At 41.2% G+C, this 15,795-nt stretch overlaps 1 protein-coding gene across 3 annotated transcripts in view; it reads right to left on the minus strand.

Moving 5' to 3' along the window:
* rnf122 (ring finger protein 122) overlaps positions 1–15,795 on the minus strand; it is a 68,993-nt gene that overhangs the window by 18,185 nt on the left and 35,013 nt on the right. The gene's annotated exons all lie outside the window — the stretch shown is intronic.

Below are 15,795 nucleotides of genomic sequence, written 5' to 3' on the forward strand. Positions count from 1 at the left end.
TCAGTTAATTCAAAATGCTGCAGCTAGAGTACTGACGGGGACTAGAAGGAGAGAGCATATCTCACCCATATTGGCCTCTCTTCATTGGCTTCCTGTTAATTCTAGAATAGAATTTAAAATTCTTCTTCTTACTTATAAGGTTTTGAATAATCAGGTCCCGTCTTATCTTAGGGACCTCGTAGTACCATATCACCCCAATAGAGCGCTTCGCTCTCAGACTGCAGGCTTACTTGTAGTTCCTAGGGTTTGTAAGAGTAGAATGGGAGGCAGAGCCTTCAGCTTTCAGGCTCCTCTCCTGTGGAACCAGCTCCCAATTCAGATCAGGGAGACAGACACCCTCTCTACTTTTAAGATTAGGCTTAAAACTTTCCTTTTTGCTAAAGCTTATAGTTAGGGCTGGATCAGGTGACCCTGAACCATCCCTTAGTTATGCTGCTATAGACGTAGACTGCTGGGGGGTTCCCATGATGCACTGTTTCTTTCTCTTTTTGCTCTGTATGCACCACTCTGCATTTAATCATTAGTGATTGATCTCTGCTCCCCTCCACAGCATGTCTTTTTCTTGGTTCTCTCCCTCAGCCCCAACCAGTCCCAGCAGAAGACTGCCCCTCCCTGAGCCTGGTTCTGCTGGAGGTTTCTTCCTGTTAAAAGGGAGTTTTTCCTTCCCACTGTAGCCAAGTGCTTGCTCACAGGGGGTCGTTTTGACCGTTGGGGTTTTACATAATTATTGTATGGCCTTGCCTTACAATATAAAGCGCCTTGGGGCAACTGTTTGTTGTGATTTGGCGCTATATAAAAAAATTGATTGATTGATTGACTTTTCATTGAGAGTGAACTTTCCATGTAACAATAATACAGCCAAGGTGCCCAAGGATCCTCTGAAGGTAACACTAGAAAGAATCTGTGTCAGACAAACAGTTACTTAGGAAGAAACATCAGCTGCAACATTTTGACCTTGTAGTGTATTTCTCTGGGCATGATCCAGTACCTAGGATCCTCAGTGTTGAGCTATATACAGTCTGTGATGTTGAGGATCCCAGCAGCTGGAAATGACCATGGGGACAGCCACGGTTCACCTGTCTGGGTTCGTTTGAAAGGTACAGATGGATTGGGTGTCTGCGTGGGTGGCTGCCAAGTTAGCTCTGCAGAACATTGGATACAGTGACGCGTGGCACCAGTGCACAAGAGTTTTATTTTTAAGTTTGTTTGGGGAAAGTGAGGGATTCAATTCCCCAACTAATTTCAAAGTAACTCAGTGTGTTAAACTTACAATGTGGTTACTACTGCATATCATCTGAGAAAATATTTGTTACATGCAAAATTTTGCTGTAAAGCAGAATATAGTTTGCTTGGAGACACAACCAATCATGTTTTTCTTGGATAAGGAACATGTTTTAGATTTAGAAAGTGCACATGGTGTCTTCCCTCTCAGGAATATGGACTCTGAGGGGATTTCACAGCCTCGTGTCCACTCTCCAGGATCCCAGACAACAAATAAGTCAGTCAAATCAAATCAAATCAAATCAATTTTATTTATATAGCGCCAAATCACAACAAACAGTTGCCCTAAGGCGCTTTATATTGTAAGGCAAAGCCATACAATAATTACGGAAAAACCCCAAAGGTCAAAACGACCCCCTGTGAGCAAGCACTTGGCGACAGTGGGAAGGAAAAACTCCCTTTTAACAGGAAGAAATCTCCAGCAGAACCAGGCTCAGGGAGGGGCAGTCTTCTGCTGGGACTGGTTGGGGCTGAGGGAGAGAACCAGGAAAAAGACATGCTGTGGAAGAGAGCAGAGATCAATCACTAATGATTAAATGCAGAGTGGTGCATACAGAGCAAAAAGAGAAAGAAACACTCAGTGCATCATGGGAACCCCCCAGCAGTCTAAGTCTATAGCAGCATAACTAAGGGATGGTTCAGGGTCACCTGATCCAGCCCTAACTATAAGCTTTAGCAAAAAGGAAAGTTTGAAGCCTAATTTTAAAAGTAGAGAGGGTGTCTGTCTCCCTGATCCGAATTGGGAACTGGTTCCAGAGGAGAGGAGCCTGAAAGTTGAAGGCTCTGCCTCCGATTCTACTCTTACAAACCCTAGGAACTACAAGTAAGCCTGCAGTCTGAGAGCGAAGCGCTATATTGGGGTGATATGGTACTATGAGGTCCCTAAGATAAGATGGGACCTGATTATTCAAAACCTTATAAGTAAGAAGAAGAATTTTAAATTCTGTTCTAGAATTAACAGGAAGCCAATGAAGAGAGGCCAATATGGGTGAGATATGCTCTCTCCTTCTAGTCCCTGTCAGTACTCTAGCTGCAGCATTTTGAATTAACTGAAGGCTTCTCAGGGAACTTTTAGGACAACCTGATAATAATGAATTACAATAGTCCAGCCTAGAGGAAATAAATGCATGAATTAGTTTTTCAGCATCACTCTGAGACAAGACCTTTCTAATTTTAGAGATATTGCACAAATGCAAAAAAGCAGTCCTACATATTTGTTTAATATGCGCATTGAATGACATATCCTGATCAAAAATGACTCCAAGATTTCTCACAGTATTACTAGAGGTCAGGGTAATGCCATCCAGAGTAAGGATCTGGTTAGACACCATGTTTCTAAGATTTGTGGGGCCAAGTACAATAACTTCAGTTTTATCTGAGTTTAAAAGCAGGAAATTAGAGGTCATCCATGTCTTTATGTCTATAAGACAATCCTGCAGTTTAGCTAATTGGTGTGTGTCCTCTGGCTTCATGGATAGATAAAGCTGGGTATCATCTGCGTAGCAATGAAAATTTAAGCAATGCTGTCTAATAATACTGCCTAAGGGAAGCATGTATAAAGTGAATAAAATTGGTCCTAGCACAGAACCTTGTGGAACTCCATAATTAACCTTAGTCTGTGAAGAAGATTCCCCATTTACATGAACAAATTGTAATCTATTAGATAAATATGATTCAAACCACCGCAGCACAGTGCCTTTAATACCTATGGCATGCTCTAATCTCTGTAATAAAATTTTATGGTCAACAGTATCAAAAGCAGCACTGAGGTCTAACAGAACAAGTACAGAGATGAGTCCACTGTCTGAGGCCATAAGAAGATCATTTGTAACCTTCACTAATGCTGTTTCTGTACTATGATGAATTCTGAAACCTGACTGAAACTCTTCAAATAGATCATTCCTCTGCAGATGATCAGTTAGCTGTTTTACAACTATCCTTTCAAGAATTTTTGAGAGAAAAGGAAGGTTGGAGATTGGCCTATAATTAGCTAAGATAGCTGGGTCAAGTGATGGCTTTTTAAGTAATGGTTTAATTACTGATACCTTAAAAGCCTGTGGTACATAGCCAACTAATAAAGATAGATTGATCATATTTAAGATCGAAGCATTAATTAATGGTAGGGCTTCCTTGAGCAGCCTGGTAGGAATGGGGTCTAATAGACATGTTGATGGTTTGGAGGAAGTAACTAATGAAAATAACTCAGACAGAACAATCGGAGAGAAAGAGTCTAACCAAATACCGGCATCACTGAAAGCAGCCAAAGATAACGATACGTCTTTGGGATAGTTATGAGTAATTTTTTCTCTAATAGTTAAAATTTTATTAGCAAAGAAAGTCATGAAGTCATTACTGGTTAAAGTTAAAGGAATACTCGGCTCAATAGAGCTCTGACTCTTTGTCAGCCTGGCTACAGTGCTGAAAAGAAACCTGGGGTTGTTCTTATTTTCTTCAATTAGTGATGAGTAGTAAGATGTCCTAGCTTTACGGAGGGCTTTTTTATAGAGCAACAGACTATTTTTCCAGGCTAAGTGAAGATCTTCTAAATTAGTGAGACGCCATTTCCTCTCCAACTTACGGGTTATCTGCTTTAAGCTGCAAGTTTGTGAGTTATACCACGGAGTCAGGCACTTCTGATTTAAGGCTCTCTTTTTCAGAGGAGCTACAGCATCCAAAGTTGTCCTCAATGAGGATATAAAACTACTGACGAGATAATCTATCTCACTCACAGAGTTTAGGTAGCTACTCTGCCCTGTGTTGGTATATGGCATTGGAGAACATAAAGAAGGAATCATATCCTTAAACCTAGTTACAGCGCTTTCTGAAAGATTTCTACTGTAATGAAACTTATTCCCCACTGCTGGGTAGTCCATCAGAGTAAATGTAAATGTTATTAAGAAATGATCAGACAGAAGGGGGTTTTCAGGGAATACTGTTAAGTCTTCAATTTCCATACCATAAGTCAGAACAAGATCTAAGGTATGATTAAAGTGGTGGGTGGACTCATTTAAATTTTGAGCAAAGCCAATCAAGTCTAACAATAGATTAAATGCAGTGTTGAGACTGTCATTCTCAGCATCTGTGTGGATGTTAAAATCGCCCACTATAATTATCTTATCTGAGCTAAGCACTAAGTCAGACAAAAGGTCCGAAAATTCACAGAGAAACTCACAGTAACGACCAGGTGGACGATAGATAACAACAAATAAAACTGGTTTTTGGGACTTCCAATTTGGATGGACAAGACTAAGAGTCAAGCTTTCAAATGAATTAAAGCTCTGTCTGGGTTTTTGATTAATTAATAAGCTGGAGTGGAAGATTGCTGCTAATCCTCCCCCTCGGTCCATGCTACGAGCGTTCTGGCAGTTAGTGTGACTCGGGGGTGTTGACTCATTTAAACTAACATATTCATCCTGCTGTAACCAGGTTTCTGTAAGGCAGAATAAATCAATATGTTGATCACTAACAGGGACTTAGAAGAGAGAGACCTAATGTTTAATAGACCACATTTAACTGTTTTTGTCTGTGGTGCAGTTGAAGGTGCTATATTATTTTTTCTTTTTGAATTTTTATGCTTAAATAGATTTTTGCTGGTTGTTGGTGGTCTGGGAGCAGGCACCGTCTCTACGGGGATGGCGTAATGAGGGGATGGCAGGGGGAGAGAAGCTGCAGAGAGGTGTGTAAGACTACAACTCTGCTTCCTGGTCCCAACCCTGGATAGTCACGGTTTGGAGGATTTAAGAAAATTGGCCAGATTTCTAGAAATGAGAGCTGCTCCATCCAAAGTGGGATGGATGCCGTCTCTCCTAACAAGACCAGGTTTTCCCCAGAAGCTTTGCCAATTATCTATGAAGCCCACCTCATTTTTTGGACACCACTCAGACAGCCAGCAATTCAAGGAGAACATGCGGCTAAACATGTCACTCCCGGTCCGATTGGGGAGGGGCCCAGAGAAAACTACAGAGTCCGACATTGTTTTTGCAAAGTTACACACCAATTCAATATTAATTTTAGTGACCTCCGATTGGCGTAACCAGGTGTCATTACTGCCGACGTGAATTACAATCTTACCAAATTTACGCTTAGCCTTAGCCAGCAGTTTCAAATTTCCTTCAATGTCGCCTGCTCTGGCCCCCAGAAGACAATTGACTATGGTTGCTGGTGTCGCTAACTTCACATTTCTCAAAACAGAGTCGCCAATAACCAGAGTTTGTTCCTCGGTGGGTGTGTCGCCGAGTGGGGAAAAACGGTTAGAGATGTGAACGGGTTGGCGGTGTACACGGGCTTCTGTTTAGGACTACGCTTCCTCCTCACAGTCACCCAGTCGGCCTGCTTTCCCGGCTGCTCGGGATCTGCTGGAGGGGAACTAACGGCGGCTAAGCTACCTTGGTCTGCACCGACTACAGGGGCCTGGCTAGCTGTAGGATTTTCCAAGGTGCGGAGCCGAGTCTCCAATTCGCCCAGCCTGGCCTCCAAAGCTACGAATAAGCTACACTTATTACAAGTACCATTACTGCTAAAGGAGGCCGAGGAATAACTAAACATTTCACACCCAGAGCAGAAAAGTGCGGGAGAGACAGGAGAAGCCACCATGCTAAACCGGCTAAGAGCTAGTAGCTGCGCTAAGCTAGCAGATTCCTAAAAACACATAAAGTGAATAATGTGTAAATAATTTAGAGGTGATTCAGCAGAGGGAGTGCTTTAGTTAAGGCACGTGAAGATTACACTGTGAAACAAATTGATATCTAGTTAACTAGATCAATCTAAGTGCGCAGATTAAACAGCTAACAGATACAGCAAAACACCGCTGTGCTCCGGAACATGAAGTGATGCAATACCGCAGTGAGAGCCAACCACCAGTAGAGGCAGTCAGTGAGTTCAGGATTCCAAAGCTGACTGCAAATGCATTCTGTTGTTAAAAGAACTGCAGTTTGCCATTGTACCTTGTGGGTCTCTGTCATCCACCAACATGGCAAGCTTTTCTCTCTAACTAGATGTCGGAAAAATTGTGGCATAAACTATACCATAATTCCCTGAGGCCCAAATCTCTGCATCTGTTATATGTTAGTTAGTTTGGAAGTGCAGCAATTGGTGTGTGTGTGTATATTGTCAGCTGCTGAACAGTTTCCATTGTTCCAGGTTGCTTCACAACATCCAGACAGATCCACAGCAGGAACAACTGCAAGAGGAACAACTGCAAGAGTGCCCTGAGGAGCATCAGCAGGAGTATGTGGTGCAGGCCCTGGTCAGGAGGGCGACCTGGCCGACTAGGAGCCACTTTGCTTTTGCATCCATTTGTGTAATGACGTGTGACAGTATGGGCTCCAAGAACCATCAAGAATACACTACGAATACTGTCAAGCTCTATTACAAATCACCACCAATCACCACGTATCGACACGCTCAGTTGATTTTTTATGGCAGCCTAAAACATGCTCCATGAATATCATGTATGTCACATACTGACTGACATGCGTTGTTAGGGACCCTATTCAGATGCATTAAGTCACAATAAGAATGTCAGGAATGTACCACGAATGATGGGAATATGATATTCATAACACATCCTGCCTATGTGTAAACGCAGAATAATGGAGGCACTCAGCCAATGCTAACGTTGGTTGTGACATCAGTGACTTGACATTGACCCTAATGCTAGGTTAACACAAAGCCAATTATACGACATATTATATAAAGACTTTAACTTTATTAAAATAACAAAACTGTTGCAAAACAATGATATAAATGATAAATGGACTGCATTTATACAGTGCTTTTCCATCTGCATCAGAAGCTCAAAGCATTTTTAATTATGCCTCACATTCACCCACACACACTCACACACCATGCAAGGTGCTCACTACACAACTAGAGGATAAAGGGCCCTTAGTGATTTTCCGGTATGGCTGTCTTTTGATTGTCTGATCTGAAGCCCAATGCTTAACCACTAGACTGTCACCTCCCCTGTAACTGGATTAAATATATACAACCCCTGTCAAAAATTATGGAATCACCGGCCTCGGAGGATGTTCAATCAGTTGTTTAATTTTGCAGAAAAAAAGCAGATCACAGACATGACACAAAACTAAAGTCATTTCAAATGGCAACTTTCTGGCTTTAAGAAACACTAAAAGAAATCAGGAAAAAAAATTGTGGCAGTCAGTAACGGTTACTTTTTTAGACCAAGCAGAGGGAAAAAAATATGGAATCACTCAATTCTGAGGAAAAAATGATGGAATCATGAAAAACAAAAGAACGCTCCAACACATCACTAGTATTTTGTTGCACCACCTCTGGCTTTTATAACAGCTTGCAGTCTCTGAGGCATGGACTTAATGAGTGACAAACAGTACTCTTCATCAATCTGGCTCCAACTTTCTCTGATTGCTGTTGCCAGATCAGCTTTGCAGGTTGGAGCCTTGTCATGGACCATTTTCTTCAACTTCCACCAAAGATTTTCAATTGGATTAAGATCTGGACTATATGCAGGCCATGACATTGACCCTATGTGTCTTTTTGCAAGGAATGTTTTCACAGTTTTCACTCTATGGCAAGATGCATTATCATCTTGAAAATTGATTTCATCATCCCCAAATATCCTTTCAATTGATGGGATAAGAAAAGTGTCCAAAATATCAACGTAAACTTGTGCATTTATTGATGATGTAATGACAGCCATCTCCCCAGTGCCTTTACCTGACATGCAGCCCCATATCATCAATGACTGTGGAAATTTACATGTTCTCTTCAGGCAGTCATCTTTATAAATCTCATTGGAACGGCACCAAACAAAATTTCCAGCATCATCACCTTGCCCAATGCAGATTCGAGATTCATCACTAAATATGACTTTCATCCAGTCATCCACAGTCCACGATTGCTTTTCCTTAGCCCATTGTAACCTTGTTTTTTTCTGTTTAGGTGTTAATGATGGCTTTCTTTTAGCTTTTCTGTATGTAAATCCCATTTCCTTTAGGCGGTTTCTTACAGTTCGGTCACAGACGCTGACTCCAGTTTCCTCCCATTCATTCCTCATTTGTTTTGTTGTGCATTTTCGATTTTTGAGACATATTGCTTTAAGTTTTCTGTCTTGACGCTTTGATGTCTTCCTTGGTCTACCAGTATGTTTGCCTTTAACAACCTTCCCATGTTGTTTGTATTTGGTCCAGAGTTTAGACACAGCTGACTGTGAACAACCAACATCTTTTGCAACACTGCGTGATGATTTACCCTCTTTTAAGAGTTTGATAATCCTCTCCTTTGTTTCAATTGACATCTCTCGTGTTGGAGCCATGATTCATGTCAGTCCACTTGGTGCAACAGCTCTCCAAGGTGTGATCACTCCTTTTTAGATGCAGACTAATGAGCAGATCTGATTTGATGCAGGTGTTAGTTTTGGGAATGAAAATTTACAGGGTGATTCCATAATTTATTCCTCAGAATTGAGTGAGTCCATATTTTTTTCCCTCTGCTTGGTCTAAAAAAGTAACCATTACTGACTGCAACAATTTCCATCCATCCATCCATTTTCTTCCGCTTTATCCGGAGTCGGGTCACGGGGGCAGCAGCTCAAGCAAAGCCGCCCAGTCCTCCCGATCCACACACACCTCTCGATCTCACGCTCCATCCGTCCCTCACTCGTGAACAAGACCCCGGGATACTTAAACTCCTCCACTTGAGGCAAGGACACTCCACCGACCTGAAGAGGGCAAAGCACCTTTTTCCGGTTGAGAACCATGGCCTCGGATTTGGAGGTGCTGATTTTAATTCCGGAACGCTTCACACTCGGCTGCAAACCGCCCGAGTGCACGCTGAAGGTCCTGTTTTGACGAAGCCAACAGAACCACATCGTCCGTAAACAGCAGAGACGAGATTCTTTGGCTCCCCCTCTAGCTGCCACCTTATCGTGGTGGGGGAGTTTGCGTAACCGGATGATCCTAGGAGCTATGTTGTCGGGGGCTTTGTGCTCCCTGTAGGGTCTCCCAAGTCAAACAGGTCCTTGGTGACGGGTCAGACTAAGGGCAGTTCAGAACCTCCATGACCAGTAAAAGATCAAGGACCGAGACGTCGCCCGGTATGGCGGAGCCGGGGTCCCACCCTCCTGTGGGTTCACCACCTGCAGAGGGGGCCATGGGGGTCGGGTGCAGAAAGGATTGGGTGGCGGTCGAGGGCGGGTGGCCCGGCGGCCCGGTCCATGCTCACAGCCCCTGGCTGTTGGGACGTGGAATGCGACAATTTTTTTTCTTGATTTCTTATAGTGTTTCTTAAAGCCAGAAAGTTGCCATATGAAATTACTTTAGTTTTGTGTCATGTCTGTGATCTGCTTTTTTTCTACAAAATTAAACAACTGAATGAACATCCTCCAAGGCCGGTGATTCCATAATTATTGCCAGGGGTTGTATAATTTTGAAGGATCTTGGAACATATTTCTCCCTGTGATAGAATGGCCTTGACTGCTCCAGCTGACCCGTGACTTATGGAATACTACTACAGAATCTTCTGATTAAATACGAGGTCTATTAGATAAGAAACCGACACTTTTATTTTTTTTTAAACTATATGGATTTGAATGACATGCGATTACACCAATCATGCTTGAACCCTCGTGCGCATGCGTGAGTTTTTTCACGCGTGTTGGTGACGTCATTTCCCCGTGGGCAGGCCTTGAGTGAGATGTGGTCCCGCCCTCTCGGCTGAATTCCTTTGTTTCACACGTTGCTCGAGACGGCGCGCGTTGCTTTATCAAAATTTTTTCTGGACCTGTGAGGAATATCCGAGTGGACACTATTCGAGAAATTAAGATGGTTTTCGGTGAAAAGTTTAACGGCTGATGAGAGATTATGGGGTGTTTCTGTCGGTGTAAGGACTTCCCACGGAGCGGGACGTCGTGCAGCGCTCCCAGGCGCCGTCGTCGGCCTGTTTCGACCTGAAAACATCCTAATTTAAGGCTTAATTCACCCAGGACGTCGTGAGAGAACAGAGAAGATTCAGAAGAGGCCGGCATGAGGACTTTATGCGGACATTCCACTGTTTAAGGACATTTTTTAATGAAAGATGTGCGCGCAAATTCGCAGAGTTGTTTCCGTGACGACTCGGCAAATCTGTGTGCGCCGCAACAGGAAAAACACCTCCGTGTTGAAAACCATTTGTAAAATTCAGGCGGCTTTTGATGGCTTTCAACAAGTGAGTAACTGAGAAATTGTTTAACAGCTTGGGCATGTTCCAACTTGTCCGTTAAGGTTTCCAATGGAGGTGTTTTTCCTGTCGCGACCCCCCTGCGGTCGGGTCCGGCCCGACATGCGACTCTGCCCGCACATTCTTTCATTACAAAATGTCCGTTAACAATGGAATGTCTGAATAAACTCCTCATGCCGACTTCTTCTGAAAGTTCTCTGTTCTCTGACGACTTCCTGGGTCAACAGAGCCTGAAATGTGGAAGTTTTCAACTTGAAATGGCGAGACGACGCCGCCTCGAAGTGCAGATCGCCGTCAGGCACCGTGGGCCGTCCTTACGGCGACACTACCAGACCAAAATCTCTCATCAGCCGTTAAAATTTTTTACCGAAAACCAGCTGAATTTATCGAATTGTGTCCACTCAGTTGTGCCTTACAGTTTTGAAAAAATTTTGATCAAACAAAGCAGCAGTCTCTGAGCCATTCCTAAACAATGAAAAAATCGACGAGAGGGTGGGCGACTCCTCATTCAAAGACTGCCCACAGGTGAATGACGTAACCGACAGGCGTGAAAAAACTCTCGCATGCCCACGAGGGTTCAAGCATGTCTGATGTAATCACATGTGATTCAAATCCATATGGTTTTTGAAAAAAATAATTAAGGTTGGATACTTTTCTAATAGATCTCGTACATACAGTAGTGTTCAGAATAATAGTAGTGCTATGTGACTGAAAAGATTAATCCTGGAGCTGATCAATGGGTGAGCCTTTGCCATTCTGGTTATTCTTCTATCCATTTTGATGGTTGTGTTCCATTTTCTTCCACGCGTCTCTGTTTTTTTTGTCCATTTTAAAGCATTGGAGATCATTGTAGATGAACAGCCTATATGTCTTGAATGTCCCATTTTCCTCAGGCTTTCAAAGAGAAAAGCATGTTCAACAGGTGCTGGCTTCATCCTTTCATAGGGGGACACCTGATTCACACCTGACTGTTCCACAAAATTGACAAACTCACTGACTGAATGCCAGACTACTATTACTGTGAACACCCCCTTTTCTACTTTTTTTTACTAATAGCCCAATTTCATAGCCTTAAGAGTGTGAATATCATGAATGCTTGGTCTTGTTGGATTTGTGAGAATCTACTGAATCTACTGGTACCTTGTTTCCCATGTAACAATAAGAAATGTACTCAAAACCTGGATTAATCTTTTTAGTCACATAGCACTACTATTATATGTATATGTATATACACATATAGTCAGTCCTTGTACATCTTGTGCCATTAGCCCATTTCCTGTCAGTGTGTCCTGGTTCCTCTACACCTGATGGGGACCTTGTTAACCTGGGCAACATCTGAGCCAGTATGGCTTTATTTATTTGTCTTTCGCTCTTACTGGATGTGCGTCCTGACTGGGGATTGAACCCACAACCTGTTGTTCCAAAGGCAGGAATTCTACCACTAAACTATTCAGCTGCGTACGGATTAGTTGTCCCAGTCCTGATGGGAGAAGCCACCAAAGGTGGTTGAGAATGACAGGCCTATGGTCCTGTGGGACTTCAAATTCCAGACAGACAAGCAACTACTGGCCAACCAATCAGACATGGTGGTGGTTGACAAGGAAAAAAAAACGCAGTTGTGATCGATGTGGCAATCCCGGCTGACAGCAACATCAGAAAGAAGGAGCATGTGTCTTGCACACCTCTTCGGTGCCATAAATAATATCACAGCTCTTGTTCACATTTTGCAAACCTGTTTTAAAAACTATGCTTTTGAAGCTGCTTTTGTGCATGATTAGTGGTATCAAACTTGTGAGTGAATGAACAATTTTTACATTAATCCATCAATACAGAACATGCAGATTGCAAAAAAACATGATATGACAGAGGAAATGTGAGCACAGATTCGGATTCAGCACCTCAAAATCACCCTAAATCAGTTCTCAAAATTCTCAAAGTTCTTACACTTGGGGTCACCACCACAACAGCATATGTTTTACACTGGTTGCCCTTTCTGATGCAATAGTATATGGACAATGGGCAAGAGTGGTCTTGCACTGTGGACCTTCTGTTTCGGAAGCAAGTGCACTGACCACTTGAGCACTACTTTGCCCTTTCAAACTAAATATTCCTAGCTTAAAAGTAAAATCAGAAATACAGTAAATAAATTAATTTGTTCAGCTCTGCCAGCCAAGTGTAGTTAAAAATAACAGAGCACCATGATGCTCCAAATGGTCCATCAGTCAGTCCTCCAGACAGAAACCTCTTTTTTGTGTTATTAGTACTTCTGTTGTGTTGTGGAGTTTTGCAAAGTAATTAGTGCCTCAACTGGAATTCACAGCAGACACATTATCAAATGAATGTTTGTGCCGTCTGTGTTTGCAAGCAGTTTATTCAATTTGTAAGGCATTTTTGTGATACAACTACTTTTTGAAATTATGCAGATGTATTTGTGTTTTCTGCATTTTGTAGTGTTGCCTTAATTTGGAAGTGTTCTAGCCCCTATAGGCCACGATACTTATGACGTCTTACAAACTTACATTACTGCAACCATTCCCCAAATTCAACCCAGTATCTGGAACATGGCAGAAAGGACCATGCGTGCTCAGCAATCTTTTCTCTGTATTATGGGGTTTTAAAAATTTTTTAAATTCTTATATATCATGTAGAAGGAACAACGGTCTCAACAGTGCAAACAAGAGTCTGTCTGCAACAAGAAAATAGGAAAAACCTGCCCCTCGACAGAGAATGACGTTCATCACTTAGTATTCATTTGATGAATCACCCATTCTATAAATGAATTCACGATCACACTCCTACACAAGACTACATTCAGCATAATAATGGGCCAACAGAAGTGAGTCACCAGCTATGATTCATTAGCAGGTGTTCACAGAGGAACAGAAAGCATCCGTGATTTTTGACACAGCTGATGGTCAATGCTGTGGTAGATGCAGACCAAACAAATCATTGTTATACAGATGTGCCTGACCTCAATAACTGCACAGCTACGGGAACAGAACAGCTACCTCCTGACTTCATGAGTAATACTGGTTTTTCTCCCTATTTCACACTAATCACACTGCAAAAACTGGTATCTACGAAAGTAAAAAAAAAGACTTGTTTAAAGAAAATTTGACTTAATTTTTGTCTGAATAAAAAAATAACCTTGTCAAGCATTTTTTACATAAGAAAAAATGTTTGATTTTGAGAAAATGTATTTCACTTTTTCTTAATAAGTTTTTCCAGCTAATATCAAGCGTATTTATCCGGTAACAAGAAAAGGCAATGGATTTCAAATCATACAAGTAAAGGAACAAGATTGTTTTCCTTATTTTAAGACAGAGGCTAATTTTAAAATAAGAATTCTGTCCAGTGTTAAGGCACATTTCGATTATTCAGTGCCTAGACATTTTGCTAGTTTTGGGAATTCTAACCAAGTACATTTTTATTACCCCATTGGCAGATTTTTTATTTTTTGCTTAATATGATGCATAAAAATTCAATTTCCAATTTGTGTGTTGTATTCCTGAGTGGTTTGCACAACCTCCAGACACATTTTATCCTGTTGCACAGTACTTGTCTCTTGCAAACCTTCTGCAAATCAGCCTACTTTTAAATAAATGATGATTTAAGCCTCAAGCCAGACATATAAATGATGTGAATGCACAAAAACTGAAAGTTAAAAAGGGAAAATAAATACTTTGGACCAAGATGACAACACTGTTTTGTCTCAGCGATCCAAACACAGAGCCAAGATGAAAACAAATAGGACTCTATTTTTAGATGTTTTTGAGTTCATCATTTAACTTGCACTGAGTTAAAACACACTGTCACAGGTTAAACAGCTACACAGTGTAGCTGGCAGGGCAACTAAAAACATTAAAATGTAATAGAACATGGAATAGAAGAAAATCTCATAAAACATGTCTAATAGTATGGAGAGGATCCCTGCAAAGTTAAACATATGAATGTTTACATCATTAAATGTAAAAAAAAAATTTAACTGACAGATTATAAAGGCAGGGATTTAGCATCCTTCTCAATTGTTGACACCGCCATAGAAGTTGAATGTTGAGAGGCTCATTCTTCTCCTTACAACAAGAATGTGCTGCTCATCAGCAATCAACCTGTACAAACTAAAGGTACCTTGACACTTACACAAATTTGCTCCCTGCACTGCCACGCAATTCGTCGTGCCAATGCGTCCCAATTTGTCCCACTTGACACCATGCAATATAAAATAAAGCCTGTACAATATAATTTCGTAAGCCATGATGCATTTGCTCGCAGAACGTGGCTTGGGAAACCATTCTCTCATCTCTCCCAGAATCACAAAGAAATTATCTACAGCTGCAGGTTGTCTTGGGTGCATCGTGTGGTGGAGAACGCATTTGGAATCTTGTCTCAAAAGTAATTATTTATAATATATACATTGAGAAAAATAAGTATTTGAACACCCTGCAATTTTTGCAAGTTCTTTATTTTAATAATTTTATTTTATTTTTTTTATGAATGAATGAATGAAAACTGTTTATTTCGAACATTTGATACAACAACAATTACAAGATAGATCAGTAAAGACAACAACAAAAAAGTTCCTACTGTGTACCCAACATGTCCGAAAAGGGGTAGGGTGAAGCATCAGCTTATTTATCCCTACCCCTTCTTCCCCACAACCAGTAATACCCTTTGCCACATATACACATAAATTCCTACACACCTAAACCGATATCAATATATATATATATATACATATATATACACACACATACATATACACATCAACATACACATATATACACATATACGTATATACACATATATATACACAAACATAAATATACACCTACACATACCTACTTACATACAAAATACTATATATTTACAAGCCGAAGCAAACAACAAAAACACCCTAACCCTCATTACCCTTCCTCCTCCCTATACCCAGAATAAACCATATTTTTGTACCGCTGTTTGAACTGGTTCATGCTTGGACATTGCTTGAGCCCCACTCCCAATCTGTTCCACATCCTCACCCCACAGACAGAAATACAGAAACCTTTTAATGTTGTTCGTGCCCACTGATGCTTTAAATTAAATTTCCCCCTCAGACTGTAATCCCCTGATCTGTTAAAAAACATATTTTTAATATTTGCTGGAAGTAAATTGTTTATTGCTTTATACACAATTTGTACTGTTTGAAAATGAACCAAGTCTGTGAATTTTAAGAATTTGGATTGTAAAAATAGTGGATTTGTATGATCTCTATAGCCAGTATTATGAATAATTCTTATAGCTCTTTTCTGCATTACTGATAGTGATTGTGTTGTACCTTTA

This window comes from Thalassophryne amazonica, chromosome 5, assembly GCF_902500255.1.
Source record: "Thalassophryne amazonica chromosome 5, fThaAma1.1, whole genome shotgun sequence".
NCBI lineage: Eukaryota > Metazoa > Chordata > Actinopteri > Batrachoidiformes > Batrachoididae > Thalassophryne > Thalassophryne amazonica.